The 7817-nt window shown below is 37.0% G+C and overlaps 1 pseudogene; it reads left to right on the top strand.

Moving 5' to 3' along the window:
- The first annotated feature begins 4373 nt into the window (after positions 1-4373).
- Positions 4374-7180, top strand: LOC147381216 (G-type lectin S-receptor-like serine/threonine-protein kinase At2g19130 pseudogene; annotated as a pseudogene).
- Positions 7181-7817: the final 637 nt, after the last annotated feature.

Raw genomic sequence — 7817 nt, 5'->3', positions numbered from 1 at the left:
TAACACTTAAGTATGTGGAAAGATAAAGATATTTTTCTCGAGATACGAGTGATAAGGTCCCAATTGTTCGATTTTGGGACCATAATTACACTAAGATTAACATCGTTTAAATGCTAGTTCCTTTAAATAATAATGAATTAGATTAAAATCCCAAATTAATGTACCTAATGATAATTTGTTATTAATTTCAAGTGAAAAGGGTACATTCAGAAACCAACAAAAGATGTAACAACTACGGTTACAATACGCGAGCAAAAAGGAAGCATCTAACAAAAGTTCGAGGGATTTGGCCGCCACGTCACCGTGCCGCGGTCATCTCGAGGAATTTATTCCCGATATTTGTACAGAAGCTTCGGTGGTTGTAACTGATTGGGTCATTCGAATCGAATTATCCGTCAAATCACCCCGATTATCCGAATACGAACATTATAAATTGGAGAGTTGATTTCAGAGAAGGGGTCCCCTCTTGGGTCCCCTCTTGGGTCCCCTCTTGGGTCCCTCTTGGGCTCTTCTCTCCTTCTCTTCTTCCATAATTTTTGATTTTTCTGGCTTTAGAATTCTCTGTAATTTACCTTTGGGTGAGCTTTTGAGAGGAGTGAGAACATCAAGAATAATCCATTAGCTCTATTGTAACTCTTTTGAAAGATCATCAAGGAAGGAATCAAGTTGCAACACTATTCTACCTTCTCTTCTCCATCTATCATCTTCTTGCTTTTATTATTATTGCAATATGATCCTTGCGATGATCGGCTAGACTCTCCTTAGAGAGGTCAAGAATGCCGGAGTAATTTCATCCTACCAATATTGTTTTAATTCTTTATTTCTGCTTTATATGTTAATTCTGAGAATCCTCTTAAGATAAGATTAGCAAACTTATACATTCAAATCAAGCTTAGATGATTGTTACTTAGATAAGCTCAAAAACAATCATGCTATGTGAAAAATTGAAGTCTAAGTCAGCTAATCTTGTTTAAGTTTGGGATTCTCATGAATACTCTTTGGTTACCATCAATGTTTAATTCGATTTATCTTCCGATCCACGAGCAATGACTTGTTACGTGGATTGAGTTATAATTAGAATAAATCAGCATTTTGGATGAATTGCAAAGGTTGAATTGACCTCTCTAAATTCTTTTCCTTATATCTTCAATCTCTATTGTTAGTTTAATTTCATTTACAAATTAGTTGCTACTTTCTTCTCTGTTTTGTTTTTACAAATCAATTTGTTTTAAGAAAAATCTGTTTTCTAATTCTGTTTTCGCCTTTTTATCCGAATGAGATTTTGAATCCAAACTGTCCCTGTGGAACGAATTCGACTTGCCCAAAGTCTTATTTTAATTTCTATATCTCTGCATTTATTTAGCAAGCTTTACAACCGATTAACGAGCATAATACACTCGAGGAAAATTGATGATTCTATACATATTGAGTGCTATTTTGAGTCACTATAACAACATTCAAAACATAATTATGATATTGTTGACTAAACTTTCAACAATAGAAAGATCAACTTAAAACTTGAGATAACGACTTATTTAGATGATTTCAACCCAAAAGAACCATTCTTGATCGATATTCCTCTATAAATTCATAAAAAAAATGTGAAAAACCTTAGTTTTTTCCATGCATTTTCAAAATGTTTGAAAACCCCTAGAAAATGGCTCTCATTTCTTATTAAACACTTTCCAATGGAATTGAGTCTCTAAAACTCAATTGAGATGCAGAAAATCCAATTTTTTGGATGAAAACGATGATTTTGAACGGTTAGTGTATTCAATCGGGAGAAATGTGGGAGATGAGGCCTAGAGACCGTTTAGAAAAAGAAAAGTTTATTAAATGGAGTATTAAGAAACTGCCCAAAACTTTCAAACTATTAAGAAAGAAAGCCCTCCGCCAGGATCCTTCAAGTAATTTTCAATTTTCTTTTTTAACTCTCTAAATCCAAACCCATTTAAGTTCTTATCTTCACTTGAGCATTGTGGTGCAAAGTTTTGCAGAGATGGGTATCAGAAGCAATCCATGGTTCTTCATTCATGTACTAATTATATTCTTCTCTTTGAAAATTCATCTCTCCATTGGAGCTGACACCATCTCTGTTGGCCAATCTCTCTCAGGAGACCAGACTATAGTCTCCAAAGGTGGCATCTTCGAAGTTGGTTTCTTCACACCTGGCAACATTTCTAAGAAGTACTACATAGGCATCTGGTACCAAAAAAAAAAAAAAAATTCACCTCAAACTATTGCTTGGGTTGCAAACAGAGATACACCCCTCTCTAACCCATCTTCTTCAAAATTAGAACTCTTAAAAGATGGTAATCTAGTCCTCTTTAATAAAAAAAAAGTCCAAAATCCCGATCTGGTCAACATATTTAACGTGGAACTTGTTAATTCTACCATAGCAGTGCTTCTTGAAAGTGGGAACACTACGTGAAAACTGGAAAATTTGACAGAAAAAATTGACGGCAAAGGCTCACGAATTTTAGAAACTGAATTTTGACGGTCTAAGACTGTCAAAATTCTTGATGTTCCAAGATTTGACGGCCTTGAGCTGTCGAATTTCTCCCATCCTTCATTAATTTAACAGTTTCCTCCCGTCAAAAAAAAAATTTTGACAATGAAAAATTCGACTCCAATTTGACCCCTTGGTCTGTTGAATTTTATGAAATTTAACGGCCCAAGGCCGTCAAATTTGGGCTTTTTTCATATTGTGGAACCTAGTTTTGAGATCAGATGATTGGCTTATCTACATGACAAGTGTAGAGACTGCATCATACATTGTGACATCAAACCGGATAACATATTGTTGGATGCAGGGTTTAGCCCTAAGGTTGCAGACTTTGGGCAAGCGAAGCTCTTTGGCAAGGACTTCAACCGAGTTTTGACAACCACGAGAGGAACAAAAGGCTATCTTGCACCGGAATGGATTTCAGGCGTACCTATCACACCCAAAGCTGATGTTTACAGCTATGGAATGACGCTTTTTCAAAATTATATCAGGTCAAAGAAACCTGGACATGTCTGAGGATGAGATTGTTGATTACTTTCCAACTATGGTTGTGAGTAAAATACACAATGGAGAAGAAGTACTTAGCTTGTTGGATAACAGGTTGGGGGGTAACACTGACGTTGAAGAGCTTACTAGAGCTTGCAAAATTGCATGTTGGTGCATTCAGAATGATGAGAAGGAGAGGCCAACGAGCCAGTGGTAGATGAAGTTCCCCGAGCATGGAGTTGGGACTCAAACCACTTCTTCGAAGAAAAATACTTCCTCTTTGGTGAGATTCAAGTCATCATGAATATGGTGCAATACTAGGTGATTATATTCTTGTTTTCTACCTAAAAGCTTAGAAAGTTACAGTTTCAGTCTCAGTATGTTTAGTTTCTTTTGTTGATAGATATGGATGTGTATGGATTGGTTGTATTTCATAAACATAATAGTTACAGATTCCCTTCCATTGCACACTAGGATGTTAAGGATTCGGGATGCTTGGTAATGTTTTTATGTGCAAGACTTTGATAATTAATAATACTTGTATTTAAAAAATGTTGAACTCGATTGGTGAAATCAACGTTGGTAAAATCAACTTGTTTTTGTTTTTCAAATTTTTTCAACTAAAATACATGGAAAGGTCAGTTAAAAACCTTGACATAACGACTTGTAAATAGATGACTTTAAACTAAAAGAATCATCCTTAGTCAATTTTCATTCAAAAATGAAGTTTTTTTTTTTTTTGAAAAACTCTAATTTGTTTGCATGTCTTTAAAATATTTGAAAATGGTTTCTTCTTCCTTCTCAATTTTTTTACGTTAGAATGGAATCTCAAAAACTCGATTAAGATGTCAAAAATCTAGAAAAAAAAAAAGTTAAGAAAATAGTGAGCTCGAACGATTAGGGCACATTCGGCATTTCAATTGTGAGAAATGTGGGGAATGAGATTCAGGGACTGATTGGAAAGAAAAGTTTTACTAAATGGATTATGAAGAGAAGCTCTAAAAATTAGGGATTAATTAGAAAGAAATCCCTACCCCAAGGTCCTTTAAGTAATTTCCCAATAAAGTTTCTACTTACTTACACTTTTCCAAAACTATTTGGGCCCACGACACATAAGGATCGTTGACGGTTAAGTCCTGCGAAATTTCCCATTTATTTAACTCGGCGCAGATTCTCCATTCTCTACTCCCGGAAAATGGATAATTAGCATACTTCAGCTTCCTTTGCACTCCACGTTTACGTTAACCGTAGAGTGTGTGCCACGTGGAAAGATGAAGACATGGACCTTGGTAAGTAACCAACTCCATGCAGTACAGGACGTGTATAAGTCTCCTAAAGAGTTCAGACGACTTCACATCTTCTCTTCTTTTGACCATTGTGGTCCAAAGTGGCTGTGGAGCAATCTTTTGCAGAGATGGGGAAAGGAAACAATCCATGCTTCGTTATTGTTTCACTACTGATTCTCTTCTTCTTCTCTTTGAAAACCCATCTCTCCATTGGAGCTGACACCATCTCTGTTGGCCAATCTCTCTCAGCAGACCAGACTATTGTCTCGAAAGGCGAAATCTTTGAACTTGGTTTCTTCTCACCAGGTAACAATTCTAAGGACTACTTCATAGGCATCTGGTACAAAAAAATTTCACCTCAAACTATAGTTTGGGTTGCAAACAGAGATGCACCCCTCCCTGACCTATCTTCTTCAGAATTAAAACTCTTAGAAGATGGTAATCTGGTCCTCTTTAACAAGCACAAAATCCAATTTTGGTCAACAAATTTAATGTCAAGCCCCCTAAATTCTACCATAGTAATGCTTCTTGACAATGGAAATCTAGTTTTGAGATCAGATGGGTCGAGCTCCTCCAATGTAATATGGCAGAGTTTCGACAACCCAACTAATACATGGTTGCCTGGTGCAAAGCTTGGTTTGAATAAACTCACCAACACAACACAACGCTTGACTTCATGGATGAATTCTAGAGATCCTAGGAGTGGGGTCTTCTCTTTGGAGATAGACCCGGATGGAAGTAGTCAGTTCTTTCTACAGAGGGATGGGTATCACAGGTACTTTAGTACTGGGACTTGGAATGGACAAATTTTCAGCTTAATTCCTGAAATGAGATTAAACTGTCTTCAATTATAGCTTTGTTACAAACGAGAGAGAGACCTATTTTACATACTCTCTTTATAACACTTCTATTATTTCTAGATGTGTGCTGGATTTCACAGGCCAGTTGAAGGTTCTCTCATGGTTGGAGAATGCTCAAGAATGGGTTCTTTTTTGGAGTCAACCTCGATATTTGTGCGACATGTAATTTTATTGTGAATCTTTCATTAGCTGTAATCAGAAAGGATCATGTGCTAATTGTTCATGTTTGGAAGGTTTTGAACAACGCTCCTGGATGGGTATGATGGATTTGGATGTTTGTTTAAGTGGGTGTGAGAGGAAAACCCCTTTAAAGTGTGATAATGGAGGACACGACACTTTCTTCATGATGCCCAACATGAGATTGCCAAAATATTCAAATGCTTTAATGGTTTGGAACAAGAAAGAATGTGAATTAGCTTGCTTGAGCGATTGTTCTTGTACAGCATATGTTTATGATGGTAGATGTTTTGTATGGTATGTAGATCTGTTTAATTTAATCTCCAATGAAGATGGTGAAAGACATGATCTCCATGTACGAATTGCAGAGTCTGAGGCAAAAGCTTACAAAGACAAGAAAAAGATAAGGACAATATGTGTCGTTAGTGGAATTGCAGGGGTTGTAACTTTTTTGGGTTTCTGGTGGTCTATTGGAATTGTACAAGGAGAGAGTTCATAGGTACAATGGAGGGTGCTGAGGATTTTTTGGTGCTGTTTAGATACAAGCATCTTCGAAGTGCAACGAACAACTTCTCAGAGAAGTTGGGGAAAGGAGGTTTTGGTTCTGTTTACAGAGGGAAATTGAATAACTCAATTGACATAGCTGTGAAGAAACTTGAATGCCTTGGAAAAGGGGAGAAACAATTCCGAATGGAAGTAAGCACCCTTGGTACACTCCAACATGCCAATCTGGTTCGCCTTCGGGGGTTTTGTTCCCAAGGTAGTAAAAGGTTGCTAGTTTATGATTATATGCCAAATGGTTCACTAAATTCTTGTTTGTTTCGAAAGCATTCGAACATCTTAGACTGGAAAACAAGATACCAGATTGCACTTGGGACGGCTAGAGGGTTGGCTTATCTACATGAGAAGTGTAGAGATTGCATTATACATTGTGACATCAAACCGGAAAACATACTGTTGGATGCTTGGTTTAGTCCTAAGGTTGCGGACTTTGGGCTAGCAAAGCTCTTTGGTAGGGACTTCAGCCGGGTTTTGACGACCATGAGAGGAACCAGAGGTTATCTTGCACCGGAATGGATTTCAGGCGTACCTATCACACCCAAAGCTGATGTTTACAGCTATGGAATGACACTTTTCGAGATTATATCAGGTCGGAGAAATCTAGAGATATCGGGGGATGAGATGGTTGATTACTTTCCTACTCTGGTTATGAGTAAAGTACACAATGGAGAAGATGTTCTTAGCTTGTTGGATCACAAGTTGGAGGGTAATGCTAATGTTAAAGAGCTTACTAGAGCTTGCAGAGTTGCATGCTGGTGCATTCATAATGATGAGGAGGAGAGGCCAACAATGGGACATGTAGTTCAGATTCTGGAGGGAGTCTTAGAGGTGGGTATTCCTCCCATCCCAGAATTTTTCCAACCATTTGTGGACAAGCCGGTGTTGAACGAAGTTTCTGAGGAGTCTTCCTTCCAAAGAAGTTCCCGAACATGGAGTAGGGTCTCAACCGCTTCTTCAACCAAAAATACTCCCTCTTCGGCGAGTTTCAAGTCATCAAAACTATGTTAAGGTGATTATATTCTTGGTTTCTACCTAAAAGCCTAGGAAGTTACAGTTTCAGTATCAGAATAGTATGTTTTTCAGTATCAGAATAGTATGTTTAGTTTCTTTTGTTGGTACGTAGATGAAGATTCCCTTCATGGCACACTTGAGATGTTGAGTATTCTGGATGCATGTTAATGTTGTTATGGACAAGACTAGGGTAATAATACTGGTACTTGTAATACATGTTCTATTATAATTTGTTGTGATTGAGCTTTGTTTCAAACCAGTCAGAGAGATTATCTCCTCCTTGTTCCCTCTCCTCCTCATCATCATATATTATGCATCTACTTATGAATTCATGAGGAATGCTAGCAAGAAACAGATCAAATGAACCACATAGATGAACTGCAACAAAAAGGTTCAAGTGATGCAGTAGAGCAAAAGAAGATAATCTTCTTTTTTCAATTACAGTATGGTTTTCTAAGTACTCTCTTGTTTTACACCCTTCTAAACAATGTTCTATTAATTTATGGTCGCTTTGAACTCCCCTTATTGCGCGATTATTTCAAAGTTCTGTTTTTGGGGAAAAAAAAAGGTGATTTTGAAATGAAATTCTATAGAAAAGTTGGTTTGGATATATTTAATGAAAAATGCCTTTTTTTTAAGGCCTGCCCATTACCCTGATTTATGAGATTAGTTTGGAGGCAGTGACATTAGAGCTTCCTAGTTGGTTCGTTATGTCAAACTTAAGCATTAAAAAAGTCGTTTTTGACCAAGAACAATGATTGTGTGTCCCTTCATCCAATTCAAGGAGCCTTTATATATATATAGTAACTTCAGGGGAAAAAATGAGGCATTTTATAACGGATATTTTAAGAAAAGACCTGTTTGATAGCTACTTTTATGCCAAACAAGTGAGCTTTTCTTTTTCTTCTTAAGAGCTCTCTTAAAAATATA

The sequence above is a fragment of the Akebia trifoliata genome, unplaced genomic scaffold (genome assembly GCF_017979445.1).
Source record: "Akebia trifoliata isolate Shusen 1 unplaced genomic scaffold, ASM1797944v1 Contig00608_ERROPOS3031104, whole genome shotgun sequence".
Lineage (NCBI taxonomy): Eukaryota > Viridiplantae > Streptophyta > Magnoliopsida > Ranunculales > Lardizabalaceae > Akebia > Akebia trifoliata.
Note: the sequence above shows the minus strand (reverse complement) of the source record. Positions and strands in the feature narration are given on the sequence as shown.